This window comes from Mercenaria mercenaria, chromosome 16 (assembly GCF_021730395.1).
Source record: "Mercenaria mercenaria strain notata chromosome 16, MADL_Memer_1, whole genome shotgun sequence".
Lineage (NCBI taxonomy): Eukaryota > Metazoa > Mollusca > Bivalvia > Venerida > Veneridae > Mercenaria > Mercenaria mercenaria.
The window spans coordinates 25,484,101-25,504,183 of NC_069376.1; the positions used below are offsets into that span (position 1 = coordinate 25,484,101).

At 35.0% G+C, this 20,083-nt stretch overlaps 1 protein-coding gene across 1 annotated transcript in view; it reads right to left on the bottom strand.

Annotated features, from left to right (window-relative positions):
• Positions 1-19,482, bottom strand: part of LOC123540805 (solute carrier organic anion transporter family member 5A1-like) — a 57,523-nt gene extending 38,041 nt beyond the window's left edge. The window contains exon 1 of the mRNA XM_053525815.1: positions 19,258-19,482. The gene's annotated coding sequence lies outside the window, so the exon portion shown is untranslated. The remainder of the gene's footprint in view (positions 1-19,257) is intronic.
• Between the last annotated feature and the right edge of the window lie 601 nt (positions 19,483-20,083).

The following is a 20,083-nucleotide window of genomic DNA, read 5'->3' on the forward strand; positions in this document are numbered from 1 at the left end:
AGTTCAGTCAGATTCAGGCTAATATTTCCTTCAAATTTCTATATTTTCTTCTCAAAGTGAAGAAAATCGAATCACACAAATTCTCTGTGGAAACTGCTATACTTAAATAAAGAATTAAATCTCAGTGACAGACAAAAACAAATTTATTTTATATGTCTGACAGCCAGCATTCCTTAATTGACATCTGTCCACAGTATATAGACCTCTCCTTTTATAATGAGAAAGTCTCTAAGTGTGGAACCATTGGGCTTCATCACCAGCAAATTTTGTTTCTTTTCCTATTGTGGTTTGGTTTTAAAGCCCTGCTCCCGCCCTACCTTTTAACCTTGAACAGTGACACCTGTCAAAATAGAGTCTATTTTATATAAAATTCTATATGAAATACCTGTGGTTTTGCATTCTAAAGTGTGGCACATAGCTCTTAACTGTTACCTATTGTATTCATGGGTTGCATACACACAAAAGAATTTGAATAGCAGCAGAGCAGGGCTTTAATAACACCATTCTGCCATATATAAAAAGATCAATATTTAACATGGCTTGATTTGACTGCCAGTTAAACAAAGATTAGAAGATCAAGCTATCTATATTCTGCAATAAACAATGGTTGAAGTGTGCACCACATATTGCCACATGATGGTTTGTAACTACTCGATGAAATCAGAATTTGTGGTTTATTCTCCTATTTACCCTGGGTCACCATTCACATGCTTTTGATACTTAACAACTCAGAACTCAGTACAAAGACAAACTGAGCGAAATCACTCAAAAGTCTTGATTATTTGATGAATCAATCTTTAATACGTCTTTCTACACCAGTTACTTGTTCTCCACAAGCGTCATAGCCATCTTCCCAACAAACATTTAAACAAGAGCTCGTAGAACATGAAATGCCCCCTTGATGCGTTCAGGAACTGCACAAGGAACAGAAATTTTCAGGTCATTGTGACCTTGACCTTTGAACTACTGACCTAAAAATCAATAGGGGTCATCTGCTAGTCAAGATCAATCTCCCTATTAAGTTTCATAATCCTAGGTTGAAGTGTTCTCAAGTTATCGTCCGGAAACCGTTTAACTGTTCTGGGTCATTGTGTCTTTGACCTCAAATTCAATAGGGGTCATCTGCTGGTCATGACCAATCACTCTATCAACTTTCATGATCTTCTTGAGTTTTCATCGAGAAAGCGTTTAACTGTTCCGGGTCACTGTGACCTTGACCTTTGACCTAATGACAACCAAATAAATAGGGGCCATCTACTGGTCATGATCAACCTCCCTATTAAGTTTCGTGATCCTAGGCCCAAGCGTTCTGGTTTATAATCATCGGGAAACCGTTCAACTTTTCAGTGTCATTGTGACTTTGACCTTTGACCTACCGACCTCAAAATCGATAGAGTCATCTGCTGGTCATGACCAACCTCCCTATTAATTTTTATGATCCTAGGCCAATTTAAGCTTTGAGATTTCTTCCGGAAACCAATTGGTCTACATACCGACTGACATACCGACCGACAGATGGACACTGCTGACCAATCGACATCTGCAAAACAATTTACTCCTCTTTCTTCGAAGAGGGGCATAAAAAAAGCCAGTGCTACAAGGAAAAACTTAAAGCCCTGCTCCGCGGCTATATTCAAATTCTATTATGTGTATCCAACCCATGATTACAATTGGTAACAGTTAATGGCAACCCGCCACACTTTAGCACGCAAAACCAGTGGTATTTTATATAGAATTTTATATAAAATAGACTCTATATTGGCATGTGTCACTGTTTGTGGTTAGGATTTTCATGCTTTTTCAGTGACAATTTAAGGTTAAAAGGTAGGACTGGAGCAGGTCTTTAACAGTAGTATCTATTGTACAAAATATTTGAATAATCCAGAGCTTCAGAAATAAATCTGTGGTAAACTAGGTCACTGCAGACTGCATACTTCAACAACACTTCAATAAAATTGAAATTTTCTTGTCACTCCCTACTGGCAAATGTCAGTCTCTGACATCTAATTGCCTTTAATTGGCAGCTACAATCAGTACTTTAGTGGAATTGCCCCTCCAAATTTCCAAAGTGCCGACTTGAAAAATATACAGGTTACAGACAGAACTTAAAAAGTACAATTAACCAAGAAAATTGTGACCCATGGCATATAAGTCTGGGAAAGCATCCATTTACACAAGATATATTGTTTATTTTTTGGTGAAAGTGCATGTCTCTGCATATAACCCTTCATTTAACTGAAGAACAAAATTAATGGATATGCTGTGCCATAATTATAATACTGCTATAGCACAATATAACGAGAAAATAACATAAAGAACTGCTGTAGCACACGCAATATAATTATGCCCATTGTAATAGCCTATTTGGGGTACCCGCAGACAGAGTTAGGCAGACGGACAGATGGACAAGACCTACACATCAGGAGATTTTAAAAAGGGTGGAATAGATATATGAGTATATATTACATACCACAACAAACTGGAGAAGTTTCACTGAGAAATATTATCATAAAATTCTGATCAAATCATAAAATGGCAAATACTTATAGATTATTCAGAATATGAAAACTGAGCTAACAATGCTTATCTAGCTAATTCTTGAATACCTCAGAAAACATTACAACCTTGGTCCTACATTAATTTTCTTTTATCTAGGGCAGAATAAATAACTTTTTTTCTTTTAGTTTATTGAATCAGTATGTAATTTAACAGTCAAACGGGTCAACAGAATATTTTTTAAATGCTATATAAATTATAAAATATGAATTATAATGTTCCATTAATATAAATATGCCAGAACTCTGGATTTTGCACAAGTGTCAGCCAACATTTTAAATTATCTAACAAGATGTAGATGGGGACGAGATTTTTTTTTTTGTCTTGCCCTTAACAGTAGTAGTAAGAATGTTTTGGACCTTCTGATATTCTTTGTCATAATACTTATAATTATCATTGTCTTTTTCTTCTCAATAGTACACAGATATCACAATTACAGTAAACTGTGATATCACATTACAGAATTCTAATATTGCAATAACAGTACACTGAAATTACAGTACATTGATTACATAACTACAGTTCACCAATATCAAAATTACTGTACACTAGCTGGTATTGCAATTACAGTTAACTGACATCCTTTAGTTACAGTATAGTTACTGATATCACAAAGTATGCTGATATCATAGTTACAGTATACTGATAGTCCACAAAGTAACAGATATTGAATTAACAGTACATTGATATCAAAATTACAGTGCACTGATCCTGATATCGCAATTATTGTACATTGATTGATATCACAATTATCATAAAATACACTACAATGATGTCACAATTACAGTACATTGATATCAAAATTACAGTACACTGATTGATATTACAATTACGACCATAAATTACAGTACAATGATGTCACAATTAATGACACTAATATAGAAATTATAGTACATTGATTGATATCCCAATTACTGTAGCAAATAACAGAATAATTAAGCCCTACCGACCTGTGTATCTCAAGACTGAAGACACCAAAATCACATTGATTCTGATAAACAGATTCTAATATATAGTTCAGAATCTATCTGACTCAAGTTTATAAAGCTGTGATCTCCTACAAAATATCATCACAGTCCTGATTACACAGCAAACACTCTAAATGCGACAACAAACATGGCCAGCCTGATTAATTTTCAAGGATTTATTCTGGCTAAATCTGATTTATAGCCAAGCCTTCTTTCCTAACTATTAAAGCATCTATGTGAACAAATATGACACATCGCACTTCGGCAAAGCAAACATTCGATCCACAGACAACAAACAAGTCATAATAGATTCCACTCCACTGTGATATATTGTTCTCCGAATCCAATATTTCCGATACGATTCTTCCAAATACTTTTATTTTTACCGCGGGGACCATCGTAATGACATTTTGTATTGTTGTGTGATGGCTTAAAGGAGTAACCAGCCAATTTGTGACCCTGTACGTCAAACGGTCAGTTGTCAGTTACAATATAGGACCGGCTGCAGTAAAAAAAAGACAATGTCACTTGTCAGGATCATCAGAATCGATTCAAGTTACCAAGTACAGCGCAAAAATGGAACAGTTTTAAGACATGCTGTAAAATTTAACTCGAAATATCATAATGTTTCAAACATATGAAAAAGTCTTTTGGCTATATATAGTTTTATAATAAAGTTTTACCTAAATCACTATTTTGTAAGTTTGATAATATAAATTTTATTATATATGTTTCATATATTGTTATAATTATAGTTAAATCCCTATTATATTATATATAGGACGATTTTTTAAGGGGTGATTATTGATTAACACTTTTGCATCTTTTCTATAAATATTGCGCCTTTTCATCTACTTCATAACAACAAATTAAAGACCTTTTGAAGTTCTAAATATTAAATTAGACATATTAATCTGAATTACGGCTTGTTATCTTTTAACACTGACTATATATACATAATTATACACAAATCTTAATGCTTTACTATAACCAATGTGAGTTTCGAACTTGGGCAAGATAATTTTGACTGTGCAATACATGTATCTCAGCATAATTATCATTACTCAGTTGCGACAGTCTTGTCATTGTTAACAGGAAGATTTCAACTTTCAAATGTTCTTTTTCCTTTTTTCAGAACTTTGGTACAATTCTACTGATTTTACTGAAACATCAGAAAAGAATGTATACAAAATTTTCCTAATTTACCCGGAAATAGTCGTGTCATGTCCTTAATTCAAATGTTGTCCAAATAGATGAGCTAAACACAAAATGACTAAGAGGCAAGCTATATTAGCTTGGTTCAAGGCCTTCAATTTACTGACTTAACCCTTTGCCTGCTCGCGGCAATAATTCTGCCTTTGCGACCAGTGCAGACCAAGATCAGCCTGCACATCCGTGCAGTCTGATCATGGTCTGCACTGTTCGCTATTCAGTCAGTAAATTTTCAGTAAACACCCCTTCGAATAATAAATGATATTGCCCAAACTGAATGATGGACCAGTCCATTATAGAAATTTAGCAGACTAAGGGTTAATTTCTGTGTAAATAATATATCCACAGAGACTGTCTGAACAGATAATATTTCTGGCAACATTTTCAATAACAATTTTATTAATCCACTATTTTATACCTATCCGAAGTAGAACAGACGTAAATTAACTTACAATTTCTTCCACTGAATCAATAATAATGGAGATTATTGAAAAAATTATATTTGCTTAATTCAGACACACTCAGATCAGGATGATGTTTGGTGATTTTGTCTTAAGTCGCTACTTTTGTGGAAATGAGTTTGAAATGTTTTCATTTTTACAAAGATAAAATGAAAGTAATTTTATTTGTTCGCTGGGATATTATTTCACAGCGCAGATTAATGCACCACCTTTAAATCCACAAAAATTAATCCCTACAAATTTTAAGAGTAGTTTGCCACAAAAGTTTCTGATTTCACTGTATTTGTCAATACTATATAACCAGTGAAATGTAATTCTAACAACATGTGAGTACAGAGACGTTACATCACAATGTTTGCAGAATTGTGAGATTAAAGTGGTGTGAAAAATGCCTTTAAAGTACCAACATATTCTTTTCATTTTCACTCTGATATGATTTCATCTGTACTTATATTACACAATTTAAGCTTCTGTATCAGATCAATTAGTAAATTACAGGTCATCTGCTGGTCAACTTATTTGCTTGACCACTAGCTGGCTTAATAATTTCCTTCACAATAATTATTGTAATTACACAACAGTTTTCTGTATATATCTAATGCATAATGTTACAACTGACTGTGAAAATCTCCCAAAATAGAAATCATAATCACATGAATTCTATCAGAACATACTGAGCCGCACCATGAGAAAACCAACATAGTGGCTTTACGACCAGCATGGATCCAGACCAGCCTGCGCATCCGCGCAGTCTGGTCAGGATCCATGCTGTTCGCTAACAGCTTCTCTAATTCCGGTAGGCTTTGAAAGCGAACAGCATGGATCCTGACCAGACTGCGCGGATGCGCAGGCTGGTCTGGATCCATGCTGGTCGCAAAGCCACTATGTTGATTTTCTCATGGCGCGGCTCATATTCTTTCTGCTTAGCTGAGAAACTGCATTATTATATATACAGTAATGCATGCATTAAGAGTCCACCAAAGAAAAGGACAAAAACTGGTCTCTTAACATAATTAACTCAGGTCTCTTATTAGTCCACAATCATAATCTATTCTTTTAAAGATGCACCAGAAATGGAAACAGACTGTCATAATAAATAATAATAATACCGTAATTGCTCTCTTAAGGTAGTTGAACTACAAGTTCGTATCAAAACATTTTCTACAAATTGTAGAAATTTTGATCAAATAACGATTTTTCAAAACTTCAAATATACTTAGAGAAAAGAGAGGTTGCTTGCTTGATCTTTCTGGACCTAATGTAAGTTTTGATATTACTAGGAGTCTATCTGGGAAAATCACCACCAAATACAATTTTTTTTTTTCTACGTAACCATGCAAATTGTATTAAAACTTGGGTGACTGCAACTATAGATTAAATTATTATATAATAAATTAAATTAATATGTCATCCTGTATCACAAATTCATTTTATGATATCTATACTTATTTTTGAAATATTATTAAATGCATTTAGAGATATCACTAAACAAGTAATTCGAACATCTGAACCTTCAAAATCAGTTTTATTCTATCATGATCCTTCATTCAACTTAATGAAGAGATTATTCCTATTTCATGATATCCACGGATAAATGAATAAATATAATATCGATACCACAATGGGACTTTAACATATCATTAAGGGTAAAGAATAAATCAATTTTGTGAAATCACTAAATCAATTTTATGACACCATTAAATGTATAGTAATAGTAATACTATTTTGGATAACTGAAATTCAATTTTATGACATCACTAAATGAATTACTAATATCCTAAAATAAAGACTTAACTTTTGGATATCTTTAAATCAATTTTATAATAACATAATAAACTAAGCAATTTAAAAACTGTACAATAATACTAATACTGAATATGATCATCGACTTATTGACATTCATGATAAAAATTTATGACATCATAAAATAAACCATATTTTGAGATATCAAATTAAACAATTTACTTTTAATCATAAAATGTATTTGAGATATTATAAAAGCAACTAATTACTAATATAATACCATTAAATCTAACTAAGGAGGAAAAATAATTGTGTTTACCGAATGTCATCGGCATCATATACAATATTCTATGGTGATTTATTATAGTATCTTTAAATCCTTTTAAGATATCACAAAATAGTTTTAATGAATATCTTAAATTGTAATTAGTGATATCAATTAACTATGTTTTGAGATATCACAAAATTCATTCAACAATCTCAAAAGATAAATAACAGATATATTGGTAAAAAGAATTCAAATAGATAGTAGTAAAATGGCACCCCATACCATTTATTAATATGTAACTGGTAAAATCCTTGTAAGATAATGGAATCTTCAATTACTGGGACCTCTGTCACACATAGCAATTCTCTCATAGAAAACAAACAGTAAGTCACCTCTACATCTGATCTTGTAAGATCCGAGGTAATATCATAACAGAATGATAATACAGTTCTGACAATTATGTGAAGAATTCTCTCACAAAAGTATATTTAAAACAAAACACTCATATATTACTATACCATCAAAGTAAATTTTAAATCCTATATAATTATTTATATAACAAAATCCTCAAATATGTAACAAAACAATTCTTTCACAGGAAAAAAAAACACCAACCACTACTGACCTCTATATATCTGACCATCAGTTTCTGTTCTGAGAGGTCTATATATATATATATATCAGATAGGTAATAGAGTTATGACAGTTATTGTGGTGTAAGGAATTCTCTACCAGCATCAAAACCCTACCCAATCATCAATATCTATTGGTGGTCAGCCAATTGACTGGCTTCAATCAATACAGGAAAATTACCAGAGTGCACACTACAAGTAATGTTTCTATGAAATACCAATAATTTTCCATTTATCCCTCATAACTGTTAGCATTGTACAGTAAAACCCGGGCTTAAAACCACCAGTGAACACAGATCAACACAAGTTCAACAGTCCAATTAATTGTTTCATTTCTACTGAAATACATGCATTTTTTAAACAAATTTTTATAATTTTTTTTTGTACTTTTTTCCTTTGAAGAAAGATCAAACTGCATAAAGACAAGCTTTTGGCCTGTTCTAACATTATACAGTCGAAACACCACCCTTCGCTCGAACTCACTGTCGGGTCCCAGTAAATCCCTATATATAAGGTGTCTATTGCTTGATGACTCAAACTCCGAATTACTCGAACAAATGTTTCCGGTACCATCAAGTTTGCTTGAACGAAGTTCATCTGTAGTGTTCAATACAGGTTTGACTGTAACTGTGTTTTATTAAAATGAAAAACATTTAAGTTAATTAAAATTGCATTTTACAGACAAGAAAAAAACATATTAACAAAAACCATTATTGAAAAAAAAAGGAAGAAGAAAAAAGACATAACAAAAACCACAGAGCCGCTTAAAATTATGCAATACAACAAAAGCAATAACGAGAATTAAAAATATGTTGTCAGTTACAACATGCATTAATACAGTAATTATTATACAAAGCTATAATTAAACCTATGTCAACACTGCATGTCTAGAAACGAGTACAGCAGTCATTATGTCCAAACATGGTCTATACCAGTCATTAACGAAAGTACAAATAGTGCATAAGTGTGTGTGTTAATTAGTACTATATATATATATATATATATATATATATATAACTAAGAAGGCTATTATAATGAGAAAACCACTTTGAAATATTTACTTTGAGAGGTTCATATACACCACACCATTGAACAGATTCCAAACTGATGCCATTTCTTTTTCATTTTAGAATCACCTTTGGTTTAAACATATTTTCTATAAGTCATTACATGAATAATATACAACAACAGAAATAAGGGAATTGGACAGAAAGCTAAATTAGCTTACGGTTGTCCTTTCCCTTTGACTTTCATATATTGCTCAATCTTAATTTGGGTGAAAAAAGTAAATAATTGACCATCTTGTCAAAAAATGTGACCGTTTTCACTTTTCGGGACTGAATTCCGTAAACTAACATGATCAGTAAAGATTTCAATTATGGATGTTTTAGTTTCAGTTTCATTTTACTTTCCATTGAACTTTCAGCATGTATGAGAAATGACCCATTGATCATAGTGCTTTGGTTTCAGTCAAGAGTTTATGTGAAAATGGCCTTAATTGTTAAGGATTTCAAGGTTGCATCAATTAATTTCCTGGTTCAGACTTAAAATGCAAGGTCTCAGCCGCCTTGTGCAAACATACTATATGAAAGTCCGCTTCCCCCCACCCACACCCACCTCCACAGAAAGAGTGTCCTGGCATTAATTATGTCACAGTTTATTATAGACTGAACTCAAAACAGTCTTACTACAGACTGACCTCAAACATAATCAAATCATCCAAACCTAATCAGTTTACTATTTTCTTCATTATTTATGCAAAAAGAATATTAATTTTGTTGGTCACATGTTAATCATTTGACCTTGAAGAATAAGTCATGTTTCATCAGAATGTGTGGAAATTACAAACTAATAATGGTATCCCCTGATCATGGAATTGACAGTGTCCAAAAGACTGATAACCAAAAAGATAACCAAAAAACTGATAACCAAAAGACTGATAATCAAAAGGCTGATAACCAAAGAACTGATAATCAAAAGGCTGATAATTAACCAGAAGATGTATAACCAAACAAGAGCTGTCTCCGTAGGATGACACATGCCCCCGATGGCACTTTGAATGAATAGATATGGCCGATGTTAGAGTTTAGGACCTTTGACCTACGGAGCTGGGTCTTGCGCGCGACACATCGTCTTACTGTGTCACACATTCATGCATAGTTATTTTAAAATCCATGCATGAATGACAAAGATATGGACCGGACATGCCCATCAATGCACTATCATGAAAAATGATCTTTAACGTCAAAGTGTGACCTTGACCTTTGAGCTACGAACCTGGGTCTTGCGCATGACACGTCCTCTTACTGTGGTACACATTCATGCCAAGTTATTTGAAAATCCATCCATCGATGACAAAGATATGGACCGGACATGCCCATCAATGCACTATCCTTTAACGTCCAAGTGTGACCTTGACCATTGAGCTACGGACCTGGGTCTTGGGCACTGCACGTCGTCTTACTGTGGTACACATTCATGCCAAGTTATTTGAAAATCCACCCATTGATGACAAAGATATGGACCGGACACGCCCATCAATGCACTATCCTTTAACGTCTAAGTGTGACCTTGACCTTTGAGCTACGGACCTGGGTCTTGGGCACTGCACGTCGTCTTACTGTGGTACACATTCATGCCAAGTTATTCGAAAATCCATCCATCGATGACAAAGATATGGACCGGACACGCCCATCAACGCACTATCCTTTAACGTCTTAGTGTGACCTTGACCTTTGAGCTACGGACCTGGGTCTTGCGCACTGCACGTCGTCTCACTGTGGTACACATTCATGCCAAGTTATTTGAAAATCCATCCATCGATGACAAAGATATGGACCGGACATGAAAATTGCAGACAGACCGACAGACTGACAGACCGACAGACTGACAGACGGACAGACGGACAGACGGTTCAAAAACTATATGCCTCCCTTCGGGGGCATAAAAACTGATACCCAAAAGATGGATAACCAAGACCAAAAACCAAAAGACCGATAACACAGAAAAACTGCACTAAAAGATGGATAACCAAACAACTGATAACGAAAAGACTGACAAGAGCGCCGCCAAGCGGGGCAATATACACCCGAAGGCTTACATCATAGGATAGGAGCAAAATGTTAAGAACTTGACTGTTGTAGCCCCAAAGGACTGGAACAACAAAGGGAAAACTTCAAAAAACAAATTTAAGTCCACAAAAAAAATATTCAAAGTCTACAAAAAAATCCTTATCAGGTACAGGTATGTAAAAATACACCTTAAAATTGGAGGTACCATCCATGTTGTACTACAGAAAAGTGGTCTCGGTTTTTCCCTACGGCCAATAATAAAAACGTTCAAAATAAGCTATTTATAGTAACATAAAAGGGAAGTAATTCAAAAAACAAGAGCTGTCCATAAGACAGCCAAGCTCGACTATTCGAAATATTGTCACAGAAGCAGGAAATTATTACCCAAAATGTTAAATATCAAAAGAGTTTTAAGTTCGAAACGGGACATAATTTGACCAAAATGCATATCAGAGTTATGGGACTTGATGCTATCAACTAGTTTAATAACCCCGAAGAAACATGTTAAGTTTCAATTCCATATCTGCATTAGTTTTCGAGATAGTAACTTGCATGTAAAACTTTAACCACAATTTTCTAAGTCCAAAAGGGGGCATAATTTGCTCAAAATACATGTTAAGAGTTATGGAACTTGACCCAGTGAGGTTGGTAACTGACCTAGAAAAAGAATAAATAAGTTTCAAAGCTATATGCCTTTTGGTAATAGCAAAAGGGTGCATAATTTGCCCAAAATACATGTCAGAGTTATGGGACTTGATTCTATCAACTAGTTTTATAACCCCGAAGACACATGTGAAGTTTCAATTTAATATCTGCATTAGTTTTGGAGATAGTAACTTGCATGTAAAACTTTAACCAGGATTTTCTTAGTCCAAAAGGGGGCATAATTTGCTCAAAATACATGTCAGAGTTATGGGACTTGGCCCAGTGAGGTAGGTAATTGATCTAGAAAAAGAAAAAATAAGTTTCAAATCAATATGCCTTTTAGTAATAGCTGTATGTACTTGCACGCAAAACTTTAACCAGAATTTTCTAAGTCCAAAAGGGGGCATAATTTGGCCAAAATACATGTCAGAGTTATGGGACTTGACCCAGTGAGGTAGGTAATTGATCTAGAAAAAGAAAAAATAAGTTTCAAATCTATATGCCTTTTAGTAATAGCTGTATGTACTTGCACGCAAAACTTTAACCAAAATTTTCTAAGTACAAAAGGGGGCATAATTTGGCCAAAATGAAGGTCAGAGTTATGGACTTGGTGCTATCAACTAGCTTTATAACCTCGAAGACACATGTGAAGTTTCAATTCAATATCTGCATTAGTTTTGGAGATAGTAACTTGCATGTAAAACTTTAACCAGAATTTTCTAAGTCCAAAAGGGGGCATAATTTGCTCAAAATACATGTTAGAGTTATGGAACTTGACCCAGTGAGGTTGGTAATTGACCTAGAAAAAGAATAAATAAGTTTCAAAGCTATATGCCTTTAAATGATAGCTGTATGTACTTGCATGCAAAAACTTAACCAAGGTGTGACGCCGACGCCGACGCCGACGCCAGGGTGAGTAGAATAGCTAGACTATTCTTCGAATAGTCGAGCTAAAAATTTTTTTAAGTACAAAAAGGAGATCTGCCAAATAAAAACAAGAACACTGCAATGCAGAGCAATATACACAAAGCAAAGTCATATATGACCTTTGACCCTTAAGTGTGACCTTGACCTTGAAGCAAGTCATCCAGAACATGCGCTCTGCACATCGTTACAATGTGGTAAACATTTCTGCCAAGTTTCTTTGAAATCCTTCCAGCAGTTCTGAAGTTACAGAGCGGACACGAAACAAACTGATATGACCTTTGACCCCTAAGTGTGACCTTGACCTTGAAGCAAGTCATCCGGAACATGCGCTCTGCACCTCGTCTTGGTGTGGTAGACATTTGTGTCAAGTTTCTTTGAAATCCTTCAAGGGGTTCAAGAGCTACAGAGCGGACATGAAACAAACAGATATGACCTTTGACTCCTAAGTGTGACCTTGACCTTGAAGCGAGACATCCAAAACATGCGCTCTGCACATCATCTCGGTGTGGTGAACATTTGTGTAAAGTTTCCTTGAAATCCTTCAAGGGGTTCAAGAGTTACAGAGCGGACACGAAAAACGGTCAGACGGACGGACGGACACCAGCGTCAGAACATAGTACATCCCTTCGGGCGTATAATAACCAGAAGGCTGATAACCAAATAGGTGACAACCAAAACACGCATAAACAAAAAGCAAAAGGCTGATAACCAAAAGACTGATAACACTAATCAACTGCACGAAAAGAAAGACCAAACTAAGGAAACATACTTTCTTAATAAATGATATGACAATGCACAAACAAGGATCCCTAATTATTTTAAGCTCTTTCAATATTACTAAGCTTTTCAATTATCAAACTAATAACTATGGTCTTGTAGCCATCTATATTCTGCGAAAGTTTCATGGAGATTATTTAAGAAATGAATTCTAACAGTTGATGACTGGTGGACAGGCAAATGGCAAGATAGCTTTAAATAATTTTTAATAAACTGTGCTTACTTGAGCCATCAATGAATTTAAGAGACAGAAATTATCAATCAAAAGGGCGTCCACTACAAACATCAAACTCTTGTATTCTCGGTCGCGGTAACTACGTGGTAGCTAGGTGATTATCATCCTGATACACTCACTCCACGCTTGTTATTAATTCAGTTCCATTTTCAATCTAGCGTCCCGATGATAGAATGCAGATATATTACTGCTGTAACATTTAAGTAACATTTTAAGTAAATTAACCTTTAGCCTGCTAAATTTCTATAATGGACTGGTCTGTCATACAATTTGGGCAGTGCCATTTATTATTTGAAGGGGTGTTCACTGAAAATGTACTGACTGAATATATAGTGAACAGTCAGACCATGATCAGACTACATGAACGTGCAGGCTGATCTTGGTCTGCACTGGTCACAAAGGCAGGATCATTTGCCGATAGCAGGATAAAGGTTAAACTGAGATTCAAGTTCAGTATTTTACTAGAACACTGACACTGGAAAAGAACATCATTGCAACTTCACTAGAGCCTACTGTTTTGCAAACACTATATATATCAGGTTAGCGAAAATAACACTGAGAGCATAATGATTGTACAAGAATGTAGCAAATTAGGTCTAAATCTTAATTTTATCAAACAACAGAATACGAAAGTTATGTCCATGTAAGTTTGATTCATCATAAAATGAGCTGCACAATGAGAAAACCTGAACATAGTGCATTTGCGACTGTGCATGGATCCAGACATGCTTGTGCATCCGTGCAGTCTATTCAGGTTCCATATTGTTTGCTAACAGTTTCTCTAATTGCAGGGTTTAAAAGCGAACAGTATCGATCCTGACCAGACTGCGCGGATATGCAGGCTGGTCTGGATCCATGCTGGTCGCAAATGCACTATGTTGGTTTTTTTATGGTGTGGCTCATTAATAATTAAATGTATCAGAAAAACTAAAAATTTATCTTTAGTTATATAATTTTGTACAATGCAAGAATCCTATAAGCATTAAGTTTAAGCCATTAAGTGGGACACCTGAATGCACGTTCCCCAGTTAAAATGTCATTGGAATGCCAGTGGAATACCAATACCTGTGGTATTTCAATGGTATACCAGTGGTAAATTTCACTGGTATTCCACTAAAAGTTTACCACTGGTATAACAGTGTTATGCCACTGGCATACCAGCAGTATTCCACAGAAACACCCCCAGATATTTCACAGGAATACCAGCGGTATTCCATTGGTATACAAGTGGTAAACTTTTAGTGGAATACCAGTGAATTTTACCACTGGTATTTATAAGCGCAAGCGAAACAAATACAGCCTTAAGTAACGTAAAACAAAACATGGCTGAAATACATCAATAAACTTGGCACAAACACGTGTACATCACACATATACCTCTAAGACTAAAAAAGGTACGCATGTCGTGACCCAGTCACAGGTTTGGTGCAGTAAAATAGTCTAAGTACAATTAAGTGCTTCAATTAATGTAAGTGCATTAAGTCAGACAAACAAATGAATAATAAATAGAATGTATAGATTAAAACAATAATAGATGTGATAATGAATTATAAATTACAAAACTCAATTAAATAACAGAGGTGGTTAAAGAGTTACAGTGTGGATGGTGCATTTTTTTTTTATCTCGCTTTGATAAAAAGTAGGAGCACTGTTCACTGTTTCTGTTCTAATTCTATTTGCGATTTTATTTATTTCACCGCCTGAAACAGTATTTTCGTGATGCATTAATAATTATTAATTTATCAGGAACATTTTCTGCAATTCCCCCAGTATATTTCTCTGCTTTTTGTCGGGTTTCGTGACATTTTCGCCCACATAATTATATCATTTTTTTTACCTTACTGGGAATAATTCATTCGATTTTGATGACATTGTATTTTAGGTGTATCATGCAGGTATTTTTTCATGGAACAGATACCTGACTTATTAGTTCTGTTTTAATACAGTCATTGAAAGCTTTAAGGAAGTAGAAAGAGGCTGTTTTTCATCACATTAAATTTTGCTATGTCAGTCACAATACGACTGTATGTGAGGTCACGGAAACATGCGAAAAATGATCAAGTCGACAATCTGACCATGAAATTCTAATGATCCAACTTGGTCCAACATAAAAATAAGTTACATTATAAAAGAAACACTATTATAAAAGTGACAAATGCCTCCAAAGCGTGCCAAAGAATGCTACACTTGTCTGCGCAAAATATGCCAAAATAGTTTAGGTATGAATCATTTTGTGACCTTGACCTGAGAGACCCAGGTCATAAGCGCAACACACCTTCTCAATATGGTTAACATTTTGATTAAAGCTGATTGCAAAATGTTGTCTCTATTGATCTTGTTCACAAGCCAAAAATAGCAAATTTTGGCCCTTTAAGGGGCCATAACTCTGGAACCCACGATGGAATATTGCCAGTTTTTGAAAGGAACTGAGATATTATGCCAGTACAAGTTGTGTGCAAGTTTGATTAAAGTTGAATGCAAAATGTGGTCTCTATCGTGTTAACAAGCCAAAAAATAGTATTACTGTAAATTTTGGCCCTTTAAAGGGCCATAACTCTGGAACCCATGATGGGATCTGGCCAGTTTTCTAAAGGACCCAAGATATTATGCCAATACAAGTTGTGTGCAAGTTTGATTAAAATTGACTGCAAACTGTGGTCTCTATCGTGTTCACAAGAAATTGTGAACGGATGATGGACGAAGGGCGATCACAAAAGCTCACCTTGTTACTATGTGACAGGTGAGCTTAAAACAGTCCTTTAGTCTGTAAAAAATCAAGAAAGTTCTTTTAAAAGCATTAATATGTTATCACACAAAAAGAGAAACGGCAAATCATCATTTTCAAATGACAAATAAAGTCATGTACCTGGGTATCTGCAGGTTATTGGCCGTCCTGTATCTGGGGCGAAATTTCTACCCCTTTGATTTCCTAATATGCAAATTAAAGCAAAAAAATCTTAACAAATTTCAGACAGATTAAAACAAGGATGTTGCAAACAAAGTTTGACAAAAACCTTTGAAGGAAACTCAAGAGAAAGATAGAAACTGTTTGGTGTGTCAGAGCTCCCATCTGTGTTTAATTAACTAAAATACTTCCCCTTTCATCTACACAACTGAAAATGAACAAAACCAATAGATATATTTCTAGAGTGCTAAATTACTAGATGGACACTCTCCTTAATTGAAAATTCTCTCCCTCAACTATCTATGGCAGCAAGGGAAATGTGCATTATGTTCCTCCAGGGATATGGAAAACAAATATCATTTTTTTTTGCCCATCAAAACTTTATTTAATCAAAGATCCAATTTATTCTTAATTGCCAAACACAATGCTTTATATTTTTTCAATGAAGTATTACAATGACTGACTAACAAAATCAATAATTTGTTTTCCTTTAAAGATGAAACAGAAAAAATTTTGCTTTTAAAAAGATATTTTCAGTTATTATTTCCTAATAGGTCTATTATATAGGATACTGGTGTTTTCCTCATGTGTGCAATTCAAGTGATAATGCCATTTCTGTTTGGCATTTGTTTGTTTTGTTTAATGGGGTTTAACACCATCGTTCAACAGCATTACAGTTATGTAAGTACGGCGGGCAGTTGTAACCTAACCAGTGTTCCTGGATTCTGTACCAGTGCAGAACTGTTCTCCTCAAGTAACTGCCAACTTCCCCACATGAATCAGAGGTGGAGGATGAATTACTTTAGACACAATGTCGTTTATCAAATCGTCAAAAACATATGCCTCGCCAGAGGATCAGACTCATGACTCTGTGATACATAGATCTGCACCCTCCCTATTAAATAAAGAGGCGGGCTTGTTTTGGCATTTAAGAACTGTTAATTTCAACTGTATTGAAGCCAACACTGCCAACAGTACTCCCAATGAATGAACGACTCTCAAGTTGATAAAAAATCTCTTCTTTTAACCTTTGCACTCCCCCCAAACCTGTCCACCCTTCCAGCTTTTAATTACTATAGAATCACAATTCTTACAAAGGAAATGATCCTAGGAATATCTCAAGTACTGAAAAATTATCTGTTAACATGTGGGCATAAAATGACATGGGTTTAATAAGTGTTAAAGATGAAGGTGAAATATCTGGAAGTTTAGTCAGTTTCAAAACATACAGTCACACCTTGCAGTAAAGACCACCTCAAAATAAATATCAAAACAAAATTACCTGTCTTGAATCTATTAATATCTAGTACAATGGGATTAATTTCTATTATTAGTAACAGTAACCCTGACCTTGAATGCAGGTATCCCAAAATACATCTTAATATTCCTCTGAATGGTGTGCATTTAAATTCCAATTTTCAATGAAATACAGGCAAACCTGTCTTAGTGACTACCTGTATTAAGCAGACAGCTGACTATTTGTTCAGCAACCTGCCATTAAGCATAAACACTGTGTCAATTTCCCTGTCCTGGCTGTTTATTACAGCTTTGACCCCCATAGCACAACTAAGTGTTTCCACTTGGATAAGAAAATTTCACTGAAACATTTCAGTAAGGTTACTCAACAAAGGTAAAAGTTTATTCTTATTAACAGACACTGACTTTGGACCATAAATCTCTCCAAAGTTTCCTTGTTATATAATGCACTAACAATTACACCAAGTTTCATTTAAATATAATAATGATTTAACAAACAAGAGTGCCAGACTGTCACAAAATACGCCCATCAAAATACTCAATTACATAAATTCAAGGGCCATAATCCAAGAGTGTCTGGGGCAATTAAGGTGGTTATCAAACTTTGCCAAGATATTATGCCAAAAAACATTGTCAGCAAGTTTGGTGAAGATCAGATGAAAACTGTCTGACTTAAATGGCGGACATCTTAGGCTAAATTTGCAGTTTTTCGAATAATTCAAGGGCCATAATCCAAGAGTGCTGGTTATCAAACTGGCCAAGATGTTATGCCCAAAAACATTGTCAGCAAGTTTGGTGAAGATCAGATAAAAACTGTCCGACTAAGAGGGCAGACAAGGCTAAATTTGCAGTTTTTCGAGTAATTCAAGGGCTATAACCCAGGAGTGCCTGGGGCGTTTTGGGTGGCTATCGAACTTGTCTGAGATATTATCAACACAAACATAACTGTCAGAAAGTTTGGTGAAGATCAGATGAAAACTGTCCGACTAAGAGGGTGGTCAAGGCTATAATTAGGCACTTTTTCGAGTAATTCAAGGGCTATAATCCAGGAGTGCCTGGGGCGATTTGGGTGGCTAACGAATTGTCTGAGATATTATCACCAAAAACATTGTCAGCAAGTTCGGTGAAGATCAGATGAAAACTGTTCAACTAAGAGAGTGAACAAGGCTAAATTGGCAGTTTTTCGAGTAATTCAAAGGCCAACCTAAGAGTGCCTAAATATTTACGGGGGCGATTCGGATGGTTGTTGGACTTGGTTGAGATATTATGACCACAAACATTGTCATGCCACAGGTGTTCACATAATACGCCCCACCCCCGGCATATAAAAAGCAAAATGTCTGCTGCCCAAATGACCGATATCAAAATCAATACTAGAGCTCTGTGACCATAGTGAACAAAAAGTACAACATCCCACATCCCATACTGAGAAATGATTATCATTCTTGGGGAACTTGTTTCCATGAATTTCATAGTTAATCTATTAATACAATGTCATGAAAAAAATAAATCCTAAACAACAAATAAAATCCCCACTGATAATTATAATTCTTAAAGTAAATAATCCATGTTGGCTGAAACCACGAAACTGTATGCCTACGAAAATCAATGTTCTGGACCATGTTTGTCAAGTAACAAATCCATCTACATCCCTATTAACTTTAATATTCACTGTATACTGTTTTAGCTTATGTAAGTATTTATTCAGCTCGACATAGCTAAAATTCTTTGAATGTAATCTTTTTAAAGATTCAATTAACTGCCAATCCCATTTGATCTGTAAACTTTCTCTATCTGAACAGGATTTTAATTTCCTTAATCAACACAAGAAATATAAACAGAAGATACTTGAAAATCACGTGAACAGCTTGAATTTAGGAAGTTTAAATTTATCCTCAACAAAATTAACATCCAATACTTGTGAGCTTATCTTGTATATGGAATCTATAGTCAACTGCACAGTTTCATTATATTCATATTCATTTGTTTTTTTTGGGGGGGGGGTGGGGGAGGGGGGAGGGGCATGACAGGTAGATGGGGGTGGTGGGTATTTTTACTTCATGATTTGATACAGCAATATATGCATAATTAATCATATCTGGTAACCTTGGAAACATGAAGGCATTTTTCATATTAGAATATACCATAAACAACGGCCAAGTTGTTTAGGCATCCATCTCGGTGATGGGAGGTTGAACGTTCCAGTCCCACCAGGGGTCGTCTGCTGTAGCTAGTGGGGAAAACCGCCACCCGAATTCAAACAAGAGGGCAATGATGGCCCTAGATCGCTCACCTGAGTTATGCTGCTTGCTTGTTTTGGTAGATCATGGTTAATGTCTGTGAAATTACATTGAATTAGTGGCAGCGTCTTCTGACAAGAATATTTTAAAATGTTTTTTTTTTTTTTTGACCAATCAAAATAATTC